Source organism: Pistacia vera, unplaced genomic scaffold, assembly GCF_008641045.1.
Source record: "Pistacia vera cultivar Batoury unplaced genomic scaffold, PisVer_v2 Contig857, whole genome shotgun sequence".
NCBI classification, from domain to species: Eukaryota; Viridiplantae; Streptophyta; class Magnoliopsida; order Sapindales; family Anacardiaceae; genus Pistacia; species Pistacia vera.
Genome location: NW_022196731.1, coordinates 23,706 through 36,758, shown reverse-complemented (window position 1 = coordinate 36,758; position 13,053 = coordinate 23,706). Strand labels below are relative to the sequence as shown.

The 13,053-nt window shown below is 37.1% G+C and overlaps 1 non-coding gene across 1 annotated transcript; it reads left to right on the top strand.

The window, feature by feature from the left end:
- The first annotated feature begins 3,573 nt into the window (after positions 1–3,573).
- LOC116118734 lies at positions 3,574–3,680 on the top strand. Its single transcript, XR_004126204.1, has one exon. It is a non-coding gene; the product is annotated as a small nucleolar RNA R71 (small nucleolar RNA).
- Positions 3,681–13,053: the final 9,373 nt, after the last annotated feature.

Genomic DNA, 13,053 nt, shown 5'->3' with positions numbered 1-13,053 from the left:
TGAGAGCACTCTCGATGACAAGTAGTTTGCAATATCTACATACCAAGGCGATTCCTCAATTCTCATCAACTTCTCATCTGGGAAGGTTTCCTTAATTTGGGTTTCCTCTTCACTTCCCTGGGTTAGTCATTCAATCCTTGACAAATGATCTGCCATTACATTTTCTGACCCATTTTTATCTCAGATCTCCAACTCAAACTCTTGTAGTAATAGGATCCATCTTATCAGCTGAGGTTTCGCTTCTTGCTTTGCCAACAGGTGTTTGAGTGCTGAATGATCTGTGTAGACTATCACCTTTGCACCTAGCAAATAAGAACGAAATTTATCAAATGCAAAAACCCTGGCTAACAACTCTTTTTCAGTAGTTGTGTAATTCAACTGTGCATCAGTGAGTGTCTTGCGAGCATACTGAATTACATGCAATACTTTGTTCTTTCTTTGTCCTAAAACTACTCCTAGTGCAAAATCACTAGCATCACACATCAATTCAAATGATAGTCCCCAATCGGGAACTGCAATAATAGGTGAAGACACTAACAATTTCTTAAGAGTTTGAAAAGCATCCATGCATTCATCATTAAAATCAAAAGGAACATCCTTAATCAGTAAATTGCAAAGGGGTTTAGAGATTTTAGAGAAATCCTTGATAAACTGTCTATGAAACCCCGCATGCCCCAAGAAACTCCGAACTGCCTTAACATTTGCAGGTGGTGGTAGCTTCTCAATTACTTCTATTTTCACTCGATCAACTTTTATGCCGTCCTTTGAAATTCTGTGACCGAGCACTATTCCTTCCCATGCCATGAAGTGGCAGTTCTCCCAGTTGAGTACCAAATTGATCTCCTGACATTGTTGCAAAACAAATGAAAGATTAGATAAGCAATTGTCAAAAGACGAACCAAAAACAGAGAAGTCGTCCATGAAGACTTCTATAAACCGCTACACCATGTCACCAAAGATCGACATCATGCATCGCTGAAATGTGGCTAGTGCATTGCACAACCCGAAAGGCATCCTTCTGTAGGCAAAGGTGCCATAGGGACAAGTGAATGTCGTCTTCTCTTGATCTTCAAGAGCAATGGCGATCTGATTATATCCTGAAAAACCATCCAAGAAACAATAGTAAGCTTGCCCTACCAATCTCTCCAACATTTGATCGATGAAAGGAAGTGGGAAATGATCCTTCCTTATCGCTTCATTCAATTTTCGGTAGTCAATGCACACTCTCCAACCCGTGACTGTCTTAGTTGGTATCAATTCATTGCTTTCATTCTTTATCACTGTGATACCTCCTTTCTTTGGAACCACTTGCACCGGGCTCACCCATGGACTATCAGAAATAGGATAAATAATGCCCGCATCTAGAAGTTTAACTACTTCCTTTCTCACCACTTCCTTCATCAAAGGATTCAATCTTCGTTGTGGTTGTACCCTAGGCTTGACATCATCTTCCATGAGTATCTTATGCATACAAAACGATGGAGAGATGCCTCTAATGTCCAAAATAGTCCATCCAATTGCTGATCTATGTTCCCTTAACACCCGAATCAACTTCTCTTCTTCACTTTACTTAACCTTGAATTGATAATCACTGGGAAGGTTTCTGCTTCACCAAGATACACATATTTGAGGTAGGAAGGTAAAGGCTTCAGCTCGAGTTTTGGAGGTTCTTCAGTTCTTGTCTTTTCCTTTTCTTTCTCAATATCAAACTCTTCAAATTCTGGATCTTGGCTTGCATTTATCAGCTCAAGTGCTTCCAAAAATCTAGCACACTCATTCTTCACTGGCTCATCTACCTCTATTGTTTTCGATTGGGTAATACACGTTTCTAGAGGTAGTTGAAGGGTGTTCTCTTCAATAGCCTCTGCCACTAGTCTATCCACCATGTCTACACTAAAACACGAATCTGCCTTTGATGGAAATTTCATGGCCTCAAAAACATTGAACGTCACTGTTTCATCTAGGACCCTTAACAACAATTTTCCTTCTTGCACATCAATGAGAGCTCTTCTAGTGGCCAAAAATGGTCTTCCCAAAATGAGAGACATTTCCTTATCCTCTTCCATGTCCAACATAACAAAGTCTGTCGGAAAGATAACTTTGTCCACCTTCACCAACACATCTTCAATTATGCCCCTTGGATGCTTGATAGATCTATCTGCAAGCTGTAAAGATATGGCAGTGGGTTTCACTTCACCAATCCTTAATCTCTTGAAAACATAAAAAGGCATTAGGTTTATGCTTGCACCTAAATCACATAAAACTCTATCAAAAGTAATGCCTCCTATAACACAAGGAATAGTAAAACTCCCTGGATCTTTGAGTTTCGGGGGCAGCTTCTTCTATAGAATGGTGCTGCACTCCTCCTTGAGCATCACTATTTCCTCATCTTCTAACTTCCTTTTGTTTGATAAAATCTCTTTGAGAAATTTTGTGTTGCTTGGCATCTGTTGCAATGCATCTGCAAAAGGAATGTTAATATGCAGTTTTTTAAATATTTCAATGAATTTGGTAATCTGCTTATCTTGATTTTTCTTTCTGAGTCTCTGAGGAAAAGGTACAGAAAGGGTGTGATGTGCCAACTCTAGTGGTATCTTGGGAAATGGCAATTTCTCTATCTTTTGCCTTTGCCTTTCTTCCCGCTTTTGTTCATTTTCCCTAAGACTGGTTGGTTTCTCTTCAGCAATTATCTCTTCGTCAACTTCCTCATCGAAATCTTTCTTTTCTTTTGGTGGGCTTCCTTCTTTCCCTGATTGTTCCACCTTTTCCAAGATTGTCCCACTCCGTAGTGTTATTACATTTGCTTGTTCACGTGTGATTGTCATTGTGTTACTTGGTAGGGAACCCTGTGGTCTCTCATTGAGCTTATTGGCCAATTGACCCACTTGTACCTCCAAGTTTCGAATGGACGCCCCTTGGTTTCTGAAATTCATCCTCGTCTCATTCATGAAACCTGTGGTCTCTTGCATAAACTTTTCGAACATATCCTCTAGTTTTGTCAATCTTTGCTCTCTTGATTGATTGTTCACCCCTGCTTGGTTGTTTGGCATCGCTCTTTGGTTTCATTGGTTGTTCTGCTGATTCTATTGATTCTGATTGCCCCAAGAAAAGTTCGGATGATTCCTCTAACCAGGATTATACGTGTTAGAGTATGGATTGTTCTATTGCCTCTGATTTCCTACCAAGTAGTTAACCTGTTCTGATAATGATGAAGCTGAAGCAAGCGTGTTCCCCACTTGACATTCACTACTCACATGATTACCTACACATAAATCACAAGTTAGTTGAGGTGCTTGAATAGAATTTACCTGCATACTTCCCAACTGTTTCTGAAATGCTGTAAGTTGGGTTGAAATAGCCGTGTATGCATCAACTTCATGAAGACCCATAGATTTCTTCGATTGCATCCTCTCATTAGGTCTTTGATAATTGTTACTTGCCAAAACCTCAAGCAACTCATGAGCTTCTTCAGGTGTCTCATTTTGCAATGCTCCTTCTGATGCTGCATCCACCATTGTTTGCACATTAACCATCAATCCATTATAAAACGGTTGGACTGGCATCCAAACTGGTAAACCATGGTGTGGACACCTCCTCAATAGTTCCTTGTATCTTTCACATGCCTCATATAATGATTCAGACTCTTCCTATAGAAACGATGTGATATAATTTCTCATCTTCGCAGATTTTGCTAGAGGCTAGGGGCATTTTTGTCATTTTGGGCGAAAAGGAGACTTTGGTAATTTTGCTACATTAGATAATGCAATATACTTAGCATCAGTTGTAGAATCCACTATAGTACTTTGCTTTCAGCTCTTACAACTCTATTGAGACAAAATACAAACCCGAATTGAAAGCGATAATCTCCTTATCTATTAAAAAACTAGTATCACTATATCCTTTTACAGTGAGCTCATGCATCTTCCCTTCCATAAACCAAAACATATCCTTAGTCCTTTTCAAGTACTTAAATGTTCTTGACAACCATCAAGTGACATTCACCTAGATCCGATTCATATCTTTTGCAAGTGCTTCACAAGACATTAATGTGAGTACATAACATGGCATACATGATGGATCCTATTGCTGATGCATATGGGATCCTCTTCATTCTATCTCTCTCAACGTGTGTTTTAGGACACATATCCTTCGAGAGATAGTCATCATGTGACATCGGAAGAAATTCCTTCTTGGATTCTTCCATACTGAATCTCTTAAGTACCTTGTATATATACATACTCTGACTTAGGCCAAACAACCTACATGATCTATCATAGTAGATCTTTATTTCGAGTATGTCGGGTGCTTCTCCTAAGTCCTTCATGGAGAAGCGCTTTGATAACCAAGTCTTTATCGACTAGAAATTCGGTATATCATTCCTAATGAGAAGTATGTCATCAACATAAAACACCAAGAATGCCATTGTGCTGCCACTTACTTTCTCGTAAACACAGGGTGTTATTGATGAAACCAAATTCTTTTACGACTTCATCAAAACAAATGTTCCAACTCCTTGAAGCTTGCTTGAGTCCATAAATAGACCTTTACAACTTGCATATCTTATCAGCTTGTCCATCAAGAACGAAACCATCGGGTTGTGTCATATACACATCCTCTTCAAGGTTTCCATTCAAGAAAGCAGTTTTGACATCTATCTACCAAATTTCATAGTCGTGATATGTAGCAATCGCAAGCACAATCTGGATAGACTTAATCATGGGAACTAGCGAAAAGGTTTCTTCATAGTTAATACCATGAATTTGTTTGAAACCTTTGGCAACCAGTCATGCCTTACTGGTATGCACCTTGCCATCCATGTCAGTCTTCTTCTTAAAGACCCATTTACACTCTATGGGTTTTATCCCTTTAAGTGGATCCACCAGAGACCATACTTGGTTCTAATACATGGAGTCTATCTCAGATTTCATGGCTTCAAGCCATTTAACAGAATTTGGATCTGATATAGCGTCATCATAGGTCTTGGGTTCGTTGCGTTGGTAGACTAGTATGTCGCCATACCGAGTCACGAGAAAACCATATCTCTTGGGCTCATGACGTACTCTTCCAGACCTATATAGTTCTTGTGCTACTTGAGGTGGTTCACTTTGATCCACAGATTGTGGAGTAACCTCCTTACGATGTTCAACCACTACTTGTGGCCCATCTTCCCATCCTTCATCTAATGTATTTTTTGGTTCTAGAACTACATCAAGTGTTAGGAAACGACCAAGTCATGGTAGCAGAAAACAAAAAATTATTTACAATATAGATCGTTCCTTAGAACCAAGATCAGGGCACAAATTTATAGTTTACACATTAAATAAGAATCTGCAAAAAATTTAGTCTAGTGTTAAGAAATCATACGCACGTTTGGAGGCTCCTCCAACTTGTCTCTGAATGGATTTCGCTACCGACCCAAGAGTAGGATCGAACCAATGTAGTCCACACGAAGACAACCCTAAGGAACTAAAGAGGGATTTGCTAGATCCTCTTTAGCCTTAAGAACCAAGAAGAAATCAAGCAAAATTTATTTCAACCAAAAAGCAATCCAGTGTGGGAAAGAAGAGGGCTGGAGTTTTTGCTTTGTGAATGAAAATGAATTCAATTAAATTATTTCACAAAGTGTTGCACTTATATAGTGCACACTATGCCCTATTCCATCATTGAATGGGCTTTGGTACCAACTCAAACAACTCTTATGTCCAAACAGCCCCATTTAGATATTTTAATAATTATTATTGTTATTTTAATTAAATTAAATTAATATATATATTTCATATATTAACATTTAACAATAACAATAATTCATTTAAATATATGCGAACATATATTTAAATATAATTTCACTTAGTTAATTTTATTAACAAATTAAATAAAGGCTACGACCTCAACAAATTTAATTGCACTGTGAAATTACCAAAATACCCTTTTGCCTAAAAAGATGAAAATACCCTTCTTATAAACTGGCTCTTAAATTATCTTTTATGTGTGTGACTCGTAGGCTCCTCATCATACCGGTAGTGTGTAGTATCGCGATTAACACTGATTAATCATCTCACTGCACACAGACCAAGATTGGCCCCTAGCAAGGTATCATGGCCACCCGATAGATTCGGATTCAACGAAGCAGCTACCTGTCAATGATATGGTTACCATACAATCCAATCCTTTCATCATCTGTTATCTCAACAAGAACGAGGCATAGAAATAGTGTCAACCTCAATTACTCTCGATATGTATGTATTCAGTTACTAGACCAATAACCGAAATTATAAACTGAATGGAGCAACAACTCAATCCCATTGTGGCCACAGTTTTAGTGTCATTGCCATTTACTGAATTGCGCCATGAGATAACTTCCCCCATACCTGGGAGCGATGAATCCTCTGTCGATCCACCATAGTCTTGATACACTCCTTGATGTAGCCAATCACTACCGTATTGATAGCTCTGAATAGAACTGCGTTGGGCTAGTGTCAAACTGCGCCAATCGGTGCACAAGGCGCTTCGGTGATCTCAAGTCTAAGGATCATATGCACCACCATTCGTTAGAGGATTTGTTCCATAGACACTGGGGTTACCATCCGTATGAAATCCTCTGGTGGGTCAGTCCAGTGAACTTGCCTACAGCACACCCAGTGTTGCACCAGGTGTCACCAAACAACCTTGACAAGTGAGATCAGTCACTACCTTTCGACAGGGTCGTTCAACACTATGATAGCCTTACCGTATTATCTGTGCCCTTACTTCAGAATAATACTAGGGCTACGGATGTTTCTAGAATGGCCACCATATTGCTTATAGGGTTCTCACTATCAAGATTTGAACAACTTGATACCCTCGTCACGATTCTACCATTCTAAGGACATATATCATTACATACAATGATGATTTACACGATATAGAATAAAATGCCTTTATTGATCAATGAACATTATTACAAAGAGTCATTCTACATAATTGATTGGCTCTATGGCACCTACTCTAACATCAAGTCTATTTTTCTCCCACTAGTACCTCTTACAAAAATTCTTTCTCTAAGAAGACACCAGTACGAGCAACAAAAAATTTGCCCTCTTCTGGATGGTAGAAATAGTATCTTTGGTCTACTTAGGATACCCCACAAAATAACATTTATTAGATTTCAAGCCAAGCTTGTTCGAAGTCTATTCTTGTATAGGCTTCTCAACCCAAAATCTTCAGATAAGACAAGTTGGGCTTTTCGCCCACTCCATAGTTCATATGGAGTCTTATCCATAGACTTTGATGGCACACGATTAAGTGCGTGAGTTGCAGTCTTTGGGGCGTAACCCTAGAATGATGCAAGTAGATCACTAAAACTGTAATACCCCAATGTCAAAGGTATTCCTAACTTAAAATAGTCCTTTAGATGTAATTTTATGTTAAAAGCATAAAATCTAACTAAGGGCAAAATAGTCAATTCATTTGGAACGGTATGAAAATTATTCATAGAAAGGTATTAAGGGTAAAATAGTCATTTCGTCTATGGATAGCATTGAAAAAGTCAAGGATGAGTAGGCTCAATAGCATTTAATGGCATTAATTAAGTAATAATTATGTCTAGTGTGAAATGACCAAAATGCCCTTATATGGAATTAAGGACTTATGAGTTATCAATTAAAATAATTGGGCCAACTGCATAATTTGGAAAATAAAGAAATATTTTCCTATAAATGAGGAAATTCGTTCAAGCCAAGGGAGAGAGCCTTTCTTCAACATTTCTTCCATTTTTTCAAGTCTTCCATGAAACAGCTTTCTTTATCTAAGTTTTAAAGGAGTTTTGCTTGAAGAATTAAGGACTTATGAGTTAACAATTAAAATAATTGGGCCAACTGCATAATTTTGGAAATAAATGAAATATTTTCCTATAAATGAGATGAAATTCGTTCAAGCCAAGGGAGAGGCCTTTCTTCAACATTTCTTCCATTTTCTCTCAAGTCTTCCATGAACAAGCTTTCTTTCTCTAAGTTTTAAAGGAGTTTTGCTTAATTTTCAAGGAGAACAAGATAGGAGCCTTGGATCTTCAATTTGAAGGGTTTAAGGTATGGATTAAAAACTTTAGTTTTGATTTGATTTGAAGATTTGAAGTAGATGTTAGGTATAATGTATATATGTAGGATTAAGGTGTAAAAGAAGTCAAAGGCAAAGGATTTGTTGGAGCATTCTTTAAAAGGTAAGCAAGAACCTCCCTTGACTTTAGGGTTTATGCTAGGGTTTGTAGATTTTTATGAAACCTTAAATAAGGTTTAAGGCATAGAATTAGTTGATGACAAGTGTAGTTGAACTCATTTATTCTACTTATTGCCTTGAATTCATTGTACATGAAGTTATTGCTATTTATGTTTATGAGTTGTTATGTTTGATTGAAGAAAATGAAGTGTGGATGCTGATTGTGGCAAAACTTGTAGTATGGGAGGCCACATGGTGTTGAATGGTTGCTATTAGAAGTGTTGAGGTGTTGTTTGCATTAGCTTACAATGTTATAACAATAATGGATGATTATGGGAATGAGATTTTACACTTCCTCTAAGATGTTAAAGACTATAAGGGGAGGTTTATTGATCATAAGTTGACCTATTGGTTAATTGTCAATAGGAACTGATGGGCATAGTAATATGAAATTCGGATTTAGTAAGCTTAGGGTTTTGTTTTTAAACCTGCTTCAGTATTTCAATTATGGGTGGCCATGATGCCTTGCTAGGGGCCAATCTTGGTCTGTGTGTAGTGAGACTTTAATTGGTGTAATTGCGATACTACACTGATGGGAATGCAAAATGTATATTTACCCCCTTAATGTTTAGTCTTTTATACGTATTTGTTGCCTAATTGTACTCATTATTACTTTATTTTGATTAGGAAGCAAAGGAGGTGTTAATTGCAAAACGGAACTAATTAGGGGAATTCGGACAGTTTCGCCACTACTTTGTAAATAGGCATAATTCTCTCATCCGAGCTCCGATTGAGATGATTAAAAATGCTATGGAACCCTAAGAAAGAGATCTACAACTTTAATGTTTGAGTTTTGAGAGATACGGGCTGAATAAAGGTTGTAATCGAGCTTGAAGTTGACGCACCTGCATTGCCGACGTCCTAGAGCGTTCTGACTTGTCATGCAAGTCAGTCTATTATTGCATGTTTTGAAGACATACATGCTGCACGAAAATTATAGCTAGAAACACCACTTTCCTATTTTATTAGGACTCTATTTTATTTTTATTTCCAATTAATCAGATTAGGATAAGTGTTATTTTAGGATATTAGAATTTGTTTAGGAGATTGAGTAGTTTTTCCAGATTTGAATTGGATTTTAAAAGGGAGATCAGATTAGGTTTTTGGGGACACCACGCCTCTCTCTTCTCCTCTCTGCAATTTTTCTTTCTTTTTGAGTTTTTGTTTATGGCCATGAGCGGCTAAACTGTTGTAACTTGGTCGAAGGAAATGGAGACCTCGGAATCAACCAACTGTGAGATCTAATCTATTTTATTCTAGTGTTCAATCTTCGTGTTTGAGTATTGAATGTTATTCTGTGCATATCTTCATGATTGATGCATTTAATTACTAGGAGGCGTACTAGTGGATTATTTGTTGCAATCTACTGCTAAGTTTGATATCAAATCCGTAATTGTTTGATCCCTCTAACTTGTGAAGCAATTAGGGTTAATAATTTGCTGCGTCAGGAATTACTAATCTTAAGAGGAGCATTCAACTAAATTAAATACAACCGCTTGTGTTTGTGTTGTTTAGTTTCATCGATTTCTCTAATTCTTAAGGCTGTCATTAGATTAAATCTTTAGCGCTTGTCTAGGGTTGTTTAATGGTAAGATTAATTAAGATCGCTTGTTTCCTAATTAATTTCAATTAAGGAGAGATAGGAAAATAGTTCCAACGGTAAATATTCAAAGCAAGAATTGATTTATTTGTGCATCAATGATCAGTTGTAAGATTCCGATGGTGGATGTTGACAGAGACCAAGTTTCGTTATTTTGATTGATTTTCGATTTGAATTGTTTTTGTTTTTCCTGAGATTGTTTTCTATTTTTACTCAAAACCCCCCAACCTTGTTCACATAATCGAAAATTTGGCTAGACACTCTTCGTGGGATCGACCCTTGCTTACCCTATTTACAGTTTAGTAGTTAGGTTAGAAAGGTTATTAATCTTGGTTGCTTACGATAGCACACCATACACACTGCCGGTATGATGAGGAGCCTATTGGTCACACACATAGAAGATAATTTAAAAGCCAACTTAGAAGAAGGGCGTTTTCGTCTTTTTAGGCGAAAGGGTATTTTGGTAATTTCACAGTGCAATTATATTTGTTGAGGTTGTAGCCTTTATTTAATTTGATATTAAAATTAAATAATTGAGATTACGTTTAAATATGTGTTCGCATATATTTAAATAAATTATCATTATAGTTAAATATTAATATATATATATATTGTAAATATATATTAATTGTATTTAATTGAGATAATGATAAATTAAAATTAAAATATCTTAAAGGGGATGTTTGGATACAAGGGGTGTTTGGGTTGGAGCCCAAGCCCATTCCATGATAGAATAAGGTATAGAGTGCACACTTTGTGAAATATTTAATTAACTCATTCAATCATTGAAAGAAAGATTTTCCAGCCCCTTTTCTCTTCTCACGCCAGCTTTGCTTTTGCTAAAAATCAAATACACTTTGATTTCTTCTTGGTTCTTAAAGGCTAAAGAGGATCTAGCAAATTCCTCTTTAGTTCCTTGAGGTTATCTTCGTATGGACTACACTGGTTCGATTCTGCACTAGGGTCGGTAGGAAAATACGTTCAGAGACAAGTTGGAGGAGCCTCTAAACGAGCTTATGATTTCTTAAACTTTAAACTGAAAATTTGCAGATTCTTATTTATTGAATAAACTATAAATTTGTACCCTGATCTTGGTTCTAAGGAACGATCCGCTGTTGTAAATATTTTTGTTTTTTCGCTGCGTAACTGGATTGTTTCCTAATATTGGTATCAGAGCCTAGGGTACCAGATTTTACAATTTTTGTGAATGGTTGATTACATGTATTTGATTGATAACATGTTGCCTTGATGAATTTGCACAAAATCTGCCATGAAAGCATGTTATTTTATTAAATCTGAAAAATCTACTGTTGAATGAATGATTCAATTGATAAATTGGTTTAATAATGTGTTGATGAATGTTATATTGGTTGGTTGGCATCTTGGTCGAATGTTTGTGCATTCGATTTGATTTGGATTTGTGTTATTACATGAAAAACTGCAAAAGCCCGAACTGTGCATTTTGGGATTTCCAGACTTCGTCGCGGCGACGTACTGACCGGAATTATTCGCCGCCGCGGCACAGTTGCTGTCCCAATTCTATATTTTTCACATAGGGACCAATCTGTAGTTTTTAATAACCTATAAAGCCAATAACCATTATGCACATATAAGAGGGTAATTAATTAATAAACCCACCCAATTCAAAAATTGATTGTTTTTTAAATGTATGCTATGTACTTGTTTGTATATAGCATGGTGCCCAGTACATGAGTCCTATGACCTATGGTGAATGTTTTAAATTATTTTTGGGTATGTATGGTTGTAAGTTTTAAAAAATAGGGCCTGCGTGTCTTGCCTTCCTTCCTCTTCTTGATGTACATTCTCTTCTCATCTCATTCCCGTCGAATGTAAATCGAGGTTTCTAAATTTATTGATGTAAAATTACTTTAAGATTAATTTTATTGTAAATTTAGTATGATGTTTTTGTAATGTACTTGAAGCGGAGCAAAGGAAGAGATGATCATACTTGAAGACTCAAGTTTTTATTACAGGATCCCTAGGTGTCCTATCGATTCCTCTAGGCTCGAGGAAATCAATTTTAGTCAGGCCATGTACCGACACATTTTAATATTTTGTTTAGAATCCATGCTAAGGATGAATGATTAATAACATGCCAAACAATGTCATTCTAACGAAGATAATAAACTGATGAGACATTAAATAATGTGTTAAAGTAGATGCCCTAGAGCTAATCAATTATTGTAGAATTGACTCTTTGTAATAATGTTCATTGATCAATAAACGGCATTTTATTCTATATCGCGTAAATTATCATTGTATGCATTGATATATGTCTTTAGAATGGTAGAACTGTGACGAGGGTATCAAGTGTTTCAAATCTTGATAGTGAGAACCATATGAGCACATATGGTGGCCATTCTAGAAACGTCTGTAGCCCTAGTATTATTCTGAAGTAAGGGCACAGATAATACGGTAAGGCTATCATAGTGTTGAACGACCCTGTCGAAAGGCAGTAACTGATCTCACTTGTCAAGGTTGTTTGGTGACAACCTGATGTAACACATGGGTGCTTGCTATAGGCAAGTTTACTGGACTGACCCACTAGAGGATTCCATATGGATGGTAACCCCAGTGTCTATGGAACAAATCCTCTAACGAATGGTGGTGTATGTGATCCTTAGACTTGAGATCATCGGAGCACCTTGTGCACCGATTGGTGTAGTTTGACACTAGCCTAACGTAGTTCTGTTTAGAGCTTTCAATACAGTGGTGATTGGTTGCATCAAGGAGTGTATCTAGACTATGGTGGATAGATAGAGGATTCATCACTCCTGGGTACGAGAGAAGTTATCTCATGACACAATTCAGTAAATGGCAATGACACTAAAATTGTGGCCACAGTGGGATTGAGTTGTTGCTCTATCCAATTTATAATACAGGTCATTGGTCCAGTAACTGAATACACAATATCGAGAGTAACCGAAGGTTAACACTATTTCTATGCCTCGGTCTCATCGAGATAATGGATGATGAAATAATCAAATTGTACGGTAACCATATCGTTGACAGGTAGCTGCTTCGCTGAATCCGAATCTATGAAGTGGCCATGATGCCTTGCTAGGGGCCAATCTTGGTCTATGTGTAGTGAGACGATTAATTGGTGTTAATTGCGATACTACACACCACCGGTATGATGAGGAGCCTATGGGTAACACACATAGAAGATAATTTAAGAGCCA